Here is a 15,885-nt window from a genome sequence, read left to right on the forward strand (position 1 = left end):
CAAGAACAAACCACCAGTACTTACTGCTTTCCTGGAGTGTGAATGTTCACCTAGATATGCAGGGAAGCTGAGGATTTTAGGCCTGAAGTCAAATGACTGGACAAACCCACCTGCAGATCTCTGACTCCATAATATTAATAGATGCTCTTGGCCCTGCATTTGGGTCCCTCCTGGGTGGGACAATGGTAAAGAATCCACTTGCCAATGCAGAGGACACAAAAGACACAAATTCGATCCCTGGATCAGAAAGATACCCTGGAGAAGGAAATGGTAACCTTCCAGTATTCTGGACTGGAAAATTCCATGAAGAGAAGAACCTGGTGGGCTGCAGTTCCTTGGCGGTCGAGAAGAGCTGGACACGACTGAGCACACAGCTGAGCGTGCATGCACAGTCAACCTAGAGAGGCAGACTAAGGACCAGCCTGGTAGCACAGGGAAGAACTTGGGCAAGGCTGAGTGTGTCAAGGGGAGTTAATCTCTAAGAAGGTAACTGCATTCCAGGAGTAATGGCCTGTCCAGATTCATATACATGATTGTGTTCCCAGCTTTAGGGAGAACGGTGGTAAATTATAGTGTGAAGAATTTTGCCATATTCTGAAACTGGGACTTGATTTGCCTTGGGGTATTGGGACACCTTTGTCCTAAGGTCCTTTGCAGATCCCTCTCCTGTGGCTCATTTCACACTGTGTTAACATTTCAATCTGTGTTTAGCTCTCTTCCCAGTGAGATTCCCAAGCCAGAGAGCAGGGACCATGGCAGCTTGCTCATCGCTGTGACCCCTGCACCTAGAAGAAGACCTAAAACAAATAGGCCTTCAGAATGTTATTTGTGGAATTGAATTGAGCTTTAGGCAACAGCATGTGGTTCAGGAGATTTTCTCCTAGACCTGTACATCTTTCCAGGCTCTGCTCAGGTATCACCTCCTCAGGCAGTCTACCCTGATCCTCCCTCTACCTGAGTTAGGGAGACTATTGGTCCCTCTGGCAGCAAAGACGTTTGTTTTTCTTATTTAACTTTGAGTAACGTGTGTTTACGGAGAAGGCAATGGCAAGCCACTCCAGTACTATTGCCTAGAAAATCCCATGGATGGAGGAGCCTGGTAGGCTGCAGTCCGTGGGGTCACTAAGGGTCGGACACGACTGAGCGACTTCACTTTCACTTTTCACTTTCACACATTGGAGGAGGAAATGGCAACCCACTCCAGTGTTCTTGCCTGGAGAATCCCAGGGACGGGGGAGCCTGGTGGGCTTCCGTCTATGGGGTCACACAGAGTCGGACACGACTGAAGTGACTTAGCAGCAGCAGCAGCAGCAGCAACGTGTGTTTAACAGAAAGCACAGCACAGGAGGGATCCATAAACAGCTATTAAGAGTTGTTAAGAGCCCTGTCCAGGTAGTTCTCTTTCCCTTCCTTTCTTTCTCCTCCCAGTCTTCCTCGTCACTGTTCTAGTAACCCACCCTGGCTACTCAATACTGTACAGAATTCTGAAGATCTATCATGTTATTTCTCCTACTTCAGATGTAAGCCTAGGGAGGTGGGAGAAGGAGGAGGAAGATTTAAGTACTCAACAATTGCCCTTTGGAATCCTCGCATCCTCTGGGCTGTTTGAGTTATTTCTTCACTTCAAGACAGGAGTCACCTTGATCTGGCCATTCTATGCTTGTCAGTGACCACTGTCAGCAAAGATGCGTGAAATGGAAGGAGTAAATTTGGAAGAGGTGGCATATTTGGGGGAGTGGGTTAGTCAGAATCTTCAGAAAAGCAGCTGCCAAGAGAGGAATTAAACATGGAAGAAATCAATTAGGGTAATCGCCTATAAGAGAAAATGGGACAGCACCTGGGAGAGGCTGGAAGACCCATCAGTCACATTGCAGTTCAGTCTGACCCCCAGTCAAAGAGGAAGAAAAGAAAGAAGGGCAACTATGAGCATTTTAGAGTAATGTGCCATTTTAAGGGACTGTGAGAGGCGTGGCCTCGGGGCAAGTTCAGCAGTTAATTAAGGAATGAAGCCAGGGGCTCTCTGTCAGTTAGGATTAGTGAAATACTGGTATCCTCTCTGGATTAGAGAAGGTAGGACGAAAGGGTGTTAGAGGAAATTTTGGCAAGCAGCTGCCATCCATGTGGGAACAGAGGATTTTTTAAATGTTTCTTGCACATTATGAAGGGGATGACAGAGGATGAGATGGCTGGATGGCATCACCGACTCGATGGACATGAGTTTGAGTGAACTCCAGGAGTTGATGATGGACAGGGAGGCCTGGTGTGCTGTGAGTCACGGGGTCGCAAAGAGTCAGATACGACTGAGCGACTGAACTGATAAATTATGAATGCACTTATCCCTCAGTGTTCTATTTTTTTTAAGTGAAGGGGGAAAGTACTTTAAATTCACTTTTTGTTTTTTTCTAGACCATGTTTCTTTGACTACTGAGATTGGGTCACAAGACCCCTGGTTTAAATTCCAGTTAAAATTGTTATTAAGATGTGGAACCTGGTTTTCCCCAGTCCACACATTTTTCAAGTCATCTTGGAAAATCTTCATCTTTTCTGACTCCTTGGGCTCTGTGGGAAATGAACAGAGCTTATCCTTTTTTCCAGAGGCACTTCCAGGCCTCTCTTCCATGTTTGATGGGCTGCTGTTCTTTTGAAGTTTTTGCTATCTGTTGATACCACCTTTCAGCATTCCCTGACCTCCTCAACATATCTCCTCTTCCTTCTCTTACAATGTCTATGTCAGGCTCACATTTTCCATCTTCCATACTATACTAGTCAGGATTAGGGTTCTCCAAAGAAATAGAATTATTAGGCAATAGATGGAGACAGAGAAAGACACACAAAGAGGTTTTTTAAAAGAATTGACTCAAAACAGCAGTGAACTCTTACCTCACATCAGTCAGAATGGCCACCATTAAAATGTCTACAAATAACAAGTGCTGGAAAGGGTGTAGAGAAAAAGAAACCCTTTCACACTGTTGATGGAAATGTAAGTTATTGCAGTCACTATGGAGAACAGTTTGGAGGTTCCTCAAAAAATTAAAAATAGAATTGCCATATGACCCCACAATCCCACTCCTGGGCGTATACCCAGACAAAACTATAAAAATATACATGTACCTCTATGTTCATAGCAGCACTATTTATAACAGCCAAGACATGGAGACAACCAAAATATTTAGTGAGAGATGAATGGAAAAAGAATATGTGGACAATGGACTTTTTGCTTAGTCATTAAAAAGAATGAAATAATACTCTTTACAGTTACAAGGACAGACCTAGAAATTATTATAGTAAATAAGTGGGAAAGAGAAAGACAAATACCATGTGATATCACTTATATGTGGAATCTAAACTATGGCACAAGGACTTCTCTGGTGCTGCAGTGGATAAGAATCCACCTATCAATGCAGGGACACAAGTTCAATCCCTGGTTTAGGAAGATTCCACATGCTGTGGCACAATTAAACCCTTGTGCCACAACTATTGGGCCCATGCTCTGCAAGTCACAGGTACTGAGTCCCCATGTAGCAACTACTGAAGCCCACATGCCCTACAGCTATGCTCCGAAACAACAGAAGCTACCACAAGGAGAAGCCTGTGCTCTGCAGTGAAAAGTAGCGCCTGCGTGCTGCAACTAGAGAAAGCACATGCAAACCAACGAAGACCCAGCACAGCCAAAAGTAAATAAATTAATTAAAATTTTAAAATAAAATAAGTTATGACCCAAATGAACATGTCTACTAAGTGAAGTCACTCAGTTGTGTCCGACTCTTTGTGACCCCATGGACTGTAGCCCACCAGGCTCCTCCGTCCATGGGATTCTCCAGGTAAGAATACTGGAGTGGGTTGCCATTTCCTTCTCCAGGGGATCTTCCCAACCCAGGGATCGAACCCAGGTCTCCCTCATTGCAGGCGGATACTTTAACCTCTAAGCCACCAGGAAAGCCTGAACATATCTACTAAACAAACCCACAATATGGAAAACAGACTTGTGGTTCCCAAAGGTGGGGGTGGGGTAGGGAAGGATTGAGAGTTTGAAATTAGCAGATGCAAACTATTATATGGGCTTCCCTGGTGGCTCAGAGGTTAAAGCGTCTGCCTCCAATGCGGGAGATCCGGGTTCGATCCCTGGGTCGGGAAGATCCCCTGGAGAAGGAAATGGTAACCCACTCCAGTATTCTTGCCTGGAGAATCCCATGGACGGAGAAGCCTGGTGGGCTACAGTCCACGGGGTCGCAAAGACTCGGACACGACTGAGTGACTGAACGGAACGGAACGGAAACTATTATATAGGATGGATAAATAATAAGGTCCTACTGTATAGCACCGGAGAAGGCAATGGCAAGCCACTCCAGTACTCTTGCCTAGAAAATCCCATGGATGGAGGAGCCTGGTAGGCTGCAGTCCGTGGGGTCGCTAAGGGTCGGACACGACTGAGCGACTTCACTTTCACTTTTCACTGTCACACATTGGAGAAGGAAATGGCAACCCACTCCAGTGTTCTTGCCTGGAGAATCCCAGGGACGGGGGAGCCTGGTGGGCTTCCGTCTGTGGGGTCACACAGAGTCAGACACGACTGAAGTGACTTAGCAGCAGCAGCAGCATCAACTGTATAGCACAGGGAATTATATTCACTATCCTGTGATAATTTATAATGGAAAATAATATATATATAACTAAGTCACTTTGCTATATAGCACAAATTAAACACATTATAAACTAACTATGCTGCTGCTGCTGCTAAGTCACTTCAGTCGTGTCCGACTCTGTGTGACCCCACAGACGGAAGCCAACCAGGCTCCCCCGTCCCTGGGATTCTCCAGGCAAGAACACTGGAGTGGGTTGCCATTTCCTTCTCCAATGTGTGAAAGTGAAAATTGAAAGTGAAGTCACTCAGTCATGTCCGACCCATAGCGACCCCATGGACTGCAGCCCACCAGGCTCCTTCGTCCATGGGATTTTCCAGGCAAGAGTACTGGAGTGGCTTGCCATTGCCTTCTCCGATAAACTAACTATCAGTTCAGTTCAGTTCAGTCGCTCAGTCGTGTCCGACTCTCCGCGACCCCATGAATCACAGCACGCCAGGCCTCCCTGTCCATCACCAACTCCCGGAGTCCACCCAAACTCATGTCCACAGAGATGCCATCCAGCCATCTCATTCTCGGTCGTCCCCTTCTCCTCCCGCCCCCAACCTTTCCCAGCATCAGAGTCTTTTCCAGTGAGTCAACTCGTCGCATGAGGTGGCCAAAGTATTGCAGTTTCAGCTTTAGCATCAGTCCTTCCAATGAACACCCAGGATCGATCTCCCTTAGAATGGACTGGTTGGATCTCCTTGCGGTACAAGGGACTCTCAAGAGCCTTCTCCAACACCACAGTTCAAAAGCATCAATTCTTCGGCTTCACATACTCAACAATAAAATAATAATAATCTGATTTAAAAATGGACAGAGGATCTGAATAGACATCATTTCAAAGAACACACACAAATGGCTAATGGTTATATGAAAAGATGTTCAATATCACTCATCATCAGAGAAATGCAAATCAAAACCACAATGAGGTATTAGTCTCACACCTGTTAAAATGGCTATTACCAAAAGTCAAGCAATAACAACTGTTAGTGATGATGTGGGAAAAAAGGGAACACTTGTTCACTGTTGGTATGAATGTAAATTGACACAGCCATTATGGAAAATATTATAGAGGTCCTCAAAAAACTAAAGACAGAACTACCATATGATCTAGCAATCCACTTCTGGGTATTTGTCCAAAGAAAATGAGAACACTAATTTGAAAAGGTATATGTACCACCATGTTCACTGCAGCTTTATTTACAATAGCCAAGAAATGGAAACTGCCTGTGTCCACCAATGGATGAATGGGTAAATAATATAATTTGAATATTATTCACCCATGAGGAAAAATGAAATCTTGCCATTTGTGACATCATGGGTGGACCTTGAGGGTATTATGCTAAGTGAAATAAGTCAGGCAGAGGAAGACAAATACTGTATAATCTCACTTATATGTGGAATTTTTAAAAAGTGCTCAGATTAGTGGTTTCCAGCACCGGTACAAACTTCCAGTACTAAATATGTCATGGAGACTGTAATGTACAGGTTAGTGACTATAGTTAATAATACTGTATTTCATATTTCAAAGTAGCTAAGAGCATAGAGAACAGACTGGTTCCAAATAGGAAAAGGAGTACATCAAGGTTGTATATTGTCACCCTGCTTATTTAACTTATATGCAGAGTACATCATAAGGAATGCTGGGCTGGAAGAAGCACAGGCTGGAATCAAGATTGCCAGGAGAAATATCAATAACCTCAGATATGCAGATGACACCACCCTTATGGCAGAAAGTGAAGAGGAACTAAAAAGCCTCTTGATGAAAGTGAAAGAGGAGAGTAAAAAAGTTGGCTTGAAGCTCAACATTCAGAAAACTAAGATCATGGCATCTGGTCCCATCACTTCATAGCAAATAGATGGGGAAACAGTGTCAGACTTTATTTTTTAGGCTCCAAAATCACTGCGGATGCTGATTGCAGCCATGAAATTAAAAGACGCTTACTCCTTGGAAGGAAAGTTATGACCAGCCTAGATAGCATATTAAAAAGCAGAGACATTACTTTGCCAACCAAGCTCCGTCTAGTCAAAGCTATGGTTTTTCCAGTGGTCGTGTGTGGATGTGAGAGTTGGATTATGAAGAAAGCTGATTGTCGAAGATTGATACTTTTGAAATGTGGTGTTGGAGAAGACTCTTGAGAGTCTCTTGGACTGCAAGGAAATCCAACCAGTCCATTCTAAAGGGGATCAGTCCTGGGTGTTCACTGGAAGGAATGATGCTGAAACTGAAACTCCAATACTTTGGCCACCTCATGCAAAGAGTTGACTCACTGGAAAAGACTCTGATGCTGGGAGGGATTGGGGGCAGGAGGAGAAGGGGACAGAGAATGAGATGGCTGGATGGCATCACCGACTCGATGGACATGAGTTTGAGTGAACTCCGGGAGTTGGTGATGGACAGGGAGGCCTGGCGTGCTGTAATTCATGGGGTGGCAAAGAGTCGGACACGACTGAGTGACTGAACTGAACCGAAGGAGACAAAAGAACTGTACACAGAAAATTATAAAACACTGATGGAAGAAATCAAAGACGACATAAACAGATGGAGAGAAATTCCATGTTGTTCCTGGGTAGGAAGAATCAATATTGTGAAAATGACTATACTACCAAAGGCAATCTACAGATTCAGTGTGATCCCTATCAAATTACCAATGGCATTTTTCACAGAACTAGAACAAAAGATTTCACAATTCATATGGAAACACAAAAGCCCCTGAATAGCCAAAGCAGTCCTGAGAAAGAAGAATGGATCTGGAGGAATCAACCTTCTTGACTTCAGCTTATACCACAAAGCTACAGTCATTAAGACAGTATGCTACTGGCACAAAAACAGAAATATGAACCCATGGAACAAGATAGAAAGCCCAAAAATAAACCCACACATGTATGGGTACCTTATTTTTGACAAAGAAGGCAAGAATATATAATGGGGCAAAGACAGCCTCTTCAATAATTGGTGCTGGGAAAACTGGACAGCTACATGTAAAAGACTGAAATTAGAACACTTCCTAACACCATACATAAAGATAAACTCAAAATGGATTAAAGACGTAAATGTAAGACCAGAAACTATAAAACTCTTAGAGGAAAACATAGGCAGAACACTCGATGACATAAAGCGAGATTCTCTATGACCCACATCCTAGAGTAATGGAAATAGAAACAAAAGTAAACAGGTGGGACCTGATTAAACTTAAAAACTTTTGCATAGCAGAGGAAACTATAAGGAAGGTGAAAAGACAACCCTCAGAGTGGGAGAAAATAATAGCAAATGAAACAATTGACAAGAGATTAATTTCCAAAATACACAAGCAGCTCATACAATTCAAAGCTAGAAAAACAAACAACCCAATCAAAAAGTGGGAAAAAGACCTAAACAGACATTTCTCCAAGGAAGAGATACCATTGACTAACAAACACATGAAAAGATGCTCAACATCACTCCTTATTAGAGAAATGCAAATAAAAACCACAATGAGACATCACCTCACACCGGTCAGAATGGCCATCATCAAAAAGTCTACAAACAATAAATGCTGGAGAGGGAGTGGGGAAAAGGAAACACTCTTGCACTGTTGGTGGGAATGTATATTGATACAGTCATTATAGAAGATGGTATGGAGATTCCTTTAAAAACTTAGAATAAAACCACCATATGACCCAGCAATCCCACTCCTAGGCATCTACCCTGAGGAAACCAAAATTGAAAGAGACACATGTATCCCATTGTTCATCGCAGCACTATTTACAATAGCTAGAACATGGAGGCAATCTAGATGTCCATCTACAGATGAATGGATAAAGAAGTAGTGGTATATACACATGATGGAGTATTACTCAGTCATAAAAAGGAACGCATTTGAGTCAGTTCTGATGATGTGGATGAACTTAGAACCTATTATACAGAGTAAAGTGAGTCAGAGAAAGATAAATGTCGTATTCTAATGCACATATACACAATCTAGAAAAATGGTACTGAAGAATTTATTTACAGGGCAGCAATGGAGAAATGGACATAGAGAATGGATTTATGTACATGAAAGGAGAGGAGAGGGTGAGATGTATGGAAAGAGTAACATGGAAACTTACATTACCATATGTAAAATAGTTAGCCAACAGGAATTTGCTGTATGGCTCAGGAAAGTCAAACAGGGGCTCTGTATCAACCTAGAGGGGTGGGATGGGAAGGGAGATTCAAAAGGCAGGTGATATATATACATACCTATGGCTGATTAATGTTGAGGTTTGACAGAAAACAACACAATTCTGTAAAGCCATTATCCTTCAATTAAAAAAATTTTAAAAAAAAGAAACTTCTTTCTCATGGAGCATGGGAAGCCTATACAGTTTCCCAATGGTGTTTTTGATGTTTTAGACATACTTCCTGGGGAATATCAAAAGTAATAAAGATAGCCGTTTTCCTTTAGGGCATGGTTCATCCAATCTTATGACTGATGCAAGTGTGAATGACCCTAAGCGAATGAGAGAAAGAAGGAAGGAGGTTTGGGAAAAGGCAGTGCATTCTAAGGAAAGTCAGCAGGGGAGTTGAATGATGTGATGCCACCAAGTGCCATCTGCTGTCCCACATGATATGTTATTTTGTTAAGGAAGGAAGGGAAAAATGAAAGAAGGAATGGAGGGAGCGCGGAAGGAGAAAGAAAGAGAAAACAAGGAAAGATGAAAGAGAAAGGAAGATATGGAAGAGCAGGGAAGGGCTAGAAAGGAAATGAAAAACACATTGTTTGAAAGCTTAGAAAGCAGATACAATAGGAGAATTTTCTCTAGAACCTCTTTTATATGTAGGAAAGGATCAAGTAAATATTGATGTATTTCATACTTCCAGAATCAGATGATTACAGGCTACAAGAGGCCCTAGAGAGGAGCACTGCAGTAGTTAGGAGTTAGTGAAGGGTTTCTGGCACAATGAAAAAACATGCTTTGATGCCATAAAAATGGAATTTCAAGTAACACAGCACTGAAAAAACTCAGTTAATCTCTTTGAGCTGCAGTTTTCCCATTTATTAACAGCAATATTAATATTGACTCTATAGAAGAGATGGAAGGATTAAATTAAGTGTGACAGCATATTTAGAAGTGCCTTTCATGGTGCTGGGTATGCTCTAGGTGCTTAATAAACATTAATCTCATTGACTGTAGCTTGGGAAGAGAGGCCAATTAGATAGGAAGGATAGTATAGATGAAACCAATTCTGTAGCTCTGCATAAGATAGCTAATATTGCAAGGAAGGAATTGTCAAGAAGTCTGAAGAAAAGTCAAAAAGTAAGTGAATTTGGAAGTAGGAAAACAGAGCCAAGGTCATGCCACAAGAATAGTCTGCTTAGAACAGTGACCTAAAAAACACTGTTGCCAGGCCATGCTGGCACTGCCCCTGGATTCTCAAGGCCATACCACTACTGTGAATGGTTTTGATACTGTTATGTATCTTTGTGTTACTCCCACATTTGGAGTTTTGAGTGGGAATGTGTCAGATTGTCAGAGACTAAGTGAAATGCCCACACTCTAGCATGAAAACGATCTAATCCATTTGTCAAGAGTCCCATGAAAGGAGACTCCTTCTAAATAAAAGGGAGTTATAATGGTGAGTAGCCAAGAAAAGGACAAATGATTTCTGTATTATTCAGAATAATGCTAGCAACTGTAATGAACCAACCCCCAAATTTCAGTGACCTAACATAATAGAAGCTTATTGTTCACTCATCCAGCATTCCAGTATAGGTGTTCCTTACATGGTGGGCAGCTTTCCTCCACATGGTGTTTCAGGGGCCGAGGTATCTTCCATCTTGTGGCCTCACTATCCCCAGAGTCCTCTGTATTCAACTGGAGAATAGGGAAGAAGACAAGTGAAGAGGAGTCCTGCTTCTTGAATATTCCAGCTATCCCTGGATACAGGAGCAAGCATGGCCATGTGATCCCTGACTGGCCAGCCACTTTCTAGCAATGACTCCACACCACAGAAAGGGAATCGCAAAAGTGTGGTTGCCAATATGCTGCCTATGCCACATCCTCTTCTGAATCAATATATGTGGTAAAGTGTGTGGGGTTGGGGATCAGGGAAGTAAAGATGAAAGCAACCTGAAAAGATGGGGAACTCTTTGAGTAGGGGATTGAAGAGTGGGGAAAGAGATAGTACACCAGGAAGTGGAAGTAAATGGGGAACATCAATCCTGGGGTGCAGGATAGTCTGAAAAATGCAGCGTCCTTGACAACCTCTTTCCTATGACTGTCGCACTGAATTCCTTCTGTGTAGGGCACTTGGTGAAGTGCAGAGGTTGACAAGGGTGACATAATGGTAGCTATCTCCATGAGATTTCTAAACTACTGGGAAGATGTGAATGTATATAGAGAAATAAGTTTTGTTTTCTTAGGTAGCACTTGGGAAGTATCAAGTATGTGGTGCAGGTAAGTGCCATAAAAGTTCAAAATAGGAAGTTGTCCCTGACTGCTGAGGGCTTAGAGCAGGTGTTTAGTCCAGGTCCTCCAAAAAACTGACACCCAGACACGACTGAATTTATAAGAAATGTATTAAGGTAAATGCTTGTGAGAGAAAGGGCTTCCCTGGTGGCTCAGAAGGTAAAGACACCGGCAATGTGGGAAACCTGGGTTTGATCCATGGGTTGGGAAGATCCCCTGGAGGAGAGCATGGCAACCCACTCCAGTATTCTTGCCTGGAGAATCCCTTTGGACTGGGGAGCCTGGTGAGCTATAGGCTCACCACATAGTCGCATTACTCACATAGTCTCAAAGAGTTGGACACAACTGAGTGACTAAGCAGAGCAGAGCACAGCAGTGAGAGAAAATGCAGCGGGAGCCAGGGGAGTCTGAGAGAGACTCTAGACTATGAGTATAAGGTAAACTTGACCCTGAGTGAAGGAGAATGTGAGAAGTGATCCGAGTGGAAGCATCTTTTTATTTTTGCCTGTGTTGCGCATCATACGGGATCTTAGTTCCCTGACCAGGCACTGAAACTGCACCGCCTGCAGTGGACGCTCAGAATCTTAACCAGTGGACCTCCAGAGAAGTCCTGCTGCTGCTGCTGCTGCTAAGTCACTTCAGTCGTGTCCGACTCTGTGCGACCCCATAGACGGCAACCCATCAGGCTCTGCTGTCCCTGGGATTCTCCAGGCAAGAACACTGGAGTGGGTTGCCATTTCCTTCTCCAATGCATGAAAGTGAAAAGTGAAAGTGAAGTCGCTCAGTCGTGTCCAACTCTTAGTGACCCCGTGGACTGCAGCCTACCAGGTTCCTCCATCATGGGATATTCCAGGCAACAGTACTGGAGTGGGGTGCCATCGCCTTCTCCGAGAGAAGTCCTAGGTGGAAGCATCTTAAACTGCAGAGTAGGTTAAGGAAAGTGGAGCCAGACCATCCAGAAGTCCTTGAGCAAAGTCATCCACCTGATAAGCCCCGCATCTCCCAGGAACTTCAGTTTCCCTGCCACGCTCAGTCATGGACTAGGAGCAGCCTACAGGATGTACAGCCTTGGAGAAAATCCAGCCAGGGAATTCGGAGAGCAGCTGTGAGGCCCTTGGTCAGTTATATTCCTTGAAGTTGGAGATCTGAAAGGTATATCCTCAGGGCCACCACAGTCTACCCTCCACCCCCACACAGATCTGCCTCTTCCCGTAGGTTTAGGAAGCAGTTCCTCCCTGTTCCTGTGGGCCTTTCTTTCTGAGAGGAAACTCAAACAAGGGCATTTAGCAGCACAAGCTATAGCCTCTGTGGCTGCAGTTACTCTCAGAGCCACAACTGGTGTTCATCCTCTCCATCCCTCACCACCCATTCTCAAGTCCCCTCACCCTCAGCAATCACCTTGGCAGGTCTTATTGACTTAACTGGTGATGTGACCCAAACTCTCATCCTGGGAGAGTCTGAACCTTTCTCAGGCCACATTGCATTCTATGGCTACAACAATACCAGGAGGCACCTAAGTGGATCACTTGGCTTCCACATGTTTCCTCCTTGTCCCCATTATGTAAAAGCCATGTCCCCACCCCACCCCACCCCCACCCAGCTAAACAGAGTCAATTACCCTTGCTGGATAGTGATTCCTCTCACCTGTGGTCCTGGACGCACAGAACTCAAAGAGCCATGGCAGCAGTTGCAGCTTGTAGTTTAAAGGGGTCCTCATTATATCTTCTGGCAAAAGTGTGCCCTGTTTGGGGACTTGGATGTCTAACCTGCAGAGTTAAGAGTTGTGGGTCTAGGGGCTTCCCTGGTGATCCAGCGTTAAGACTCTGCACTATCAAAGCAAGGGGCCTTGGGTTCAATCCCCGGTCAGGGCACTAGATCCCACACGCTACAAATAAGAGCCCACATGCTGAAGATCCCATGTGCCACAACTAAGACCAGACACAGCCAGGTAAATTAGGAAAAAAAAAGTGCGATGGGTCCAGGAAGCACAAAACTCCTTGGTGGGACATTGGGTGTGATAGCAAGCGAGGTCACTTCTGCTTCTATCTCTTGGTTCCTAGACCCGTGTATCTTTCCTAATGAGGACATAGCACCATTTAGAGATCTCTGCTTTAACACATACACTGTGTCTTGTATGTGTTAAATCAGATGGGCACCCCATCCACCAAACTCTATGCTGTAACTTGTTGCCCTTGGAGGCCACTGCAGACCTGCCTTAGCTGAGCATTCCAACGTCTCTGGAGCTCTGGTACTCTAACAATTAGGTCTTCATCCTGCAACTCAGCTGTGTATTCCCTTCCCCTGATGGACATAAAGGTCTCTTTGTAAGTTATCCCAAAGGCCTATGACTTCTTGCTTAACCAAAAATTGCTTGTTGTTAATGGCCTTCTATTTCTCACGATTTCTCTGCAGGCATAAATACAACTTGGTAGTAACCACTCAGTTTTACTTTGTAAGCATTATTCCTTCCCATGTTTTTATTTATTTATTTATTTTGGCCATGCCACATGGCATGCAGGATCTTAGTTCCCCAACCAAGTATCAAACCTGTGCACCTTGCATTGCAAGTGTGGTGTCTTAGCCACTGGACTGCCAGGGAAGTGCCCCCCATCCTACTCCCACGTTTTAAAATGCTTGTGTCATCACATCTGCCACAGCATTTCCATCCATTGCACCATTTCCCCGGGTTAACAATGGTAGAATCTTTAGCAGTTGAGCTACTACCTAGGTTCCACCTACAAACCAGCTTGGTGTGCCTTTGAATAGACAGTAGATAAGCCAGTCCAAGTTCTTATCTTACTGCCTGTTTTCTTGGACCACTTCTGGTACCACTTGTGTAAGTTCAGGTCACTGAGAAATGATGCAAAACAAGACTAATCATGCAAGAAATGTACGGGAGGAAACGACTGTAGAGAAAATAGGGAGTTTAAAAAAAAAAAGGGGATGCTGGAAGAGCCATCAGCCATCAGATTACAAAACAAGTCTGACTCTGAGTGAAAGGATGAGGGAAGGAAGATTGAGTGTAAGCATCTTACACCCCAGTGCAGTTCTAAGTTCTAAGTACAGTTGGACAAGTTGCAAACAGTGATGAATTTCAAAGGTCAGTAGCTAGTGCCCTCAGTCAATTATACTCACTGCAATCAGAGATCTGAGAAGTATATTCTAATGACCTCCACAGCAATCTTCATAGGAGAGGTAAGATAGGGTCAGGGCCTAGAAAATAGGCAGTACTTAGATAAGTAGTGATGGGCAGAAGATATAGCAAATGGTGATTTTTAGGCAGAGTATACTATCTGTTTTAGGTTAAAAAGAAAATTTGGCACCTTATCTGAAGGGCACCTTATCTAAAAGGCTCATTTTAGCATTGTCATGGGAAAAATAATGGAAAGGTAATTGTTGTGGGCCTTCTACCAGAGTAAGAAATTCAGGCTTTATGCCATCAGCATTTGGAAGTGATGGACATATTAAATTTACATTTTACTCTCAGTAGCTTTGACTACTAATGATCACTCTCTTCTTCTTTACTTCCTCCTTCTTGAAAAATTCTCTTGGCTTCTTTGACATCGCATACTCCTAATTTTCCTCTTGTATCATTGACCACTTGTTTTCAGTCTTTGTGCAGTTACTCATGACTTGAAAGTGGGTGGTTTGCCCAGAGGAGAATATAAATGGGGAAGAGCAGAAATCTGATCGAAGAATTACTTATTGAGTTAATCCATCCTTAAGCAAAGATTTCAGGATTATGCCATTCTCAAATCTAAACACTTCAATGGATTCTCAGTGTTCATATGGTAAAGACAAGCATTCTTAACACTGTCTATAAGACCCTGCATGGCATAGATCCTACCAACCTCTGTGACTCATCTAGTACATCCCCCAACCTCTCTGCTCCAGCCAAATGATTCTTCTACCAACTCTTCAACGTCACCATGTTTCTCCTTCTGCAAGGTCTTTGCCTTCACTGGGTAAAGGTGCATCTGTTCTCTTTTCAGTGGTTGAAGTCTACTCATCCTTACATTTCAATTTGACACTTCCTTAGAGAAGCCTTCCATGACTTCTTTAAGTTGAATTCTTCTGTTTTATCTCTTATACCATTTATTTTTATTTGTAATTATCAAAGTTGTTATATTTCTTTGTGTGAATGTTTGATTAATTTCAGTTTTGTCAGTCTCTCCAACTCTACTGTAGAGGCACATGAGGGTAAGGACTGTACCCATATTTTTATTTTTCTTCTATCACTTAGGACAGTGACCGAAGTATATTTAACATAGTACCTTAATTAATCGGAATTCCCGGGTAACTCAGTGGTAAAGAATCCTCTTGGCAATGGAGGAGACAGAGGAGAGTCCAGTTTAATCCCTGGGTCTGGGAGATCCCCTGGAGGAGGAAATGGCAACCCACTCCAGGTTGTGTGTTTATAGCAAGAGGATTTTTGTTCTCCCAGGGAAGCAATGCTTTTCCTCTATTCTCACCACCAAGTGAGTTTGGAGTCGTGGTTATGTGGGAAAGGGAAGCTGATTTCCTGTTGAATGTATTTTTGAGTAGGAGACGTGATGGAAGCGAAGGGAAAGGAACTGAAGAGAGATGTCAAATGGGCATTGGAGGTAGGCTATGGGGGCTTCCCATGTGGCTATAGTGGTAAAGAATCCACCTGCCAATGCATGAGACATGAGACGTGGGCTGATCCCTAGGTTGGGAAGATCCCCTGGAGTAGGAAATGGCAACCCCTTCCATGCTGTCGCAAAGAGTCGGACACTACTTTAGTGACTTAGCAGGCTATGGAGTAGTCTGAATTTCCATCATTTTTCATAACAAGAATGAGTAATTC

This window comes from Moschus berezovskii, chromosome 1, assembly GCF_049115385.1.
Source record: "Moschus berezovskii isolate FMDL1 chromosome 1, NW_MosBer_1.0, whole genome shotgun sequence".
Lineage (NCBI taxonomy): Eukaryota > Metazoa > Chordata > Mammalia > Artiodactyla > Moschidae > Moschus > Moschus berezovskii.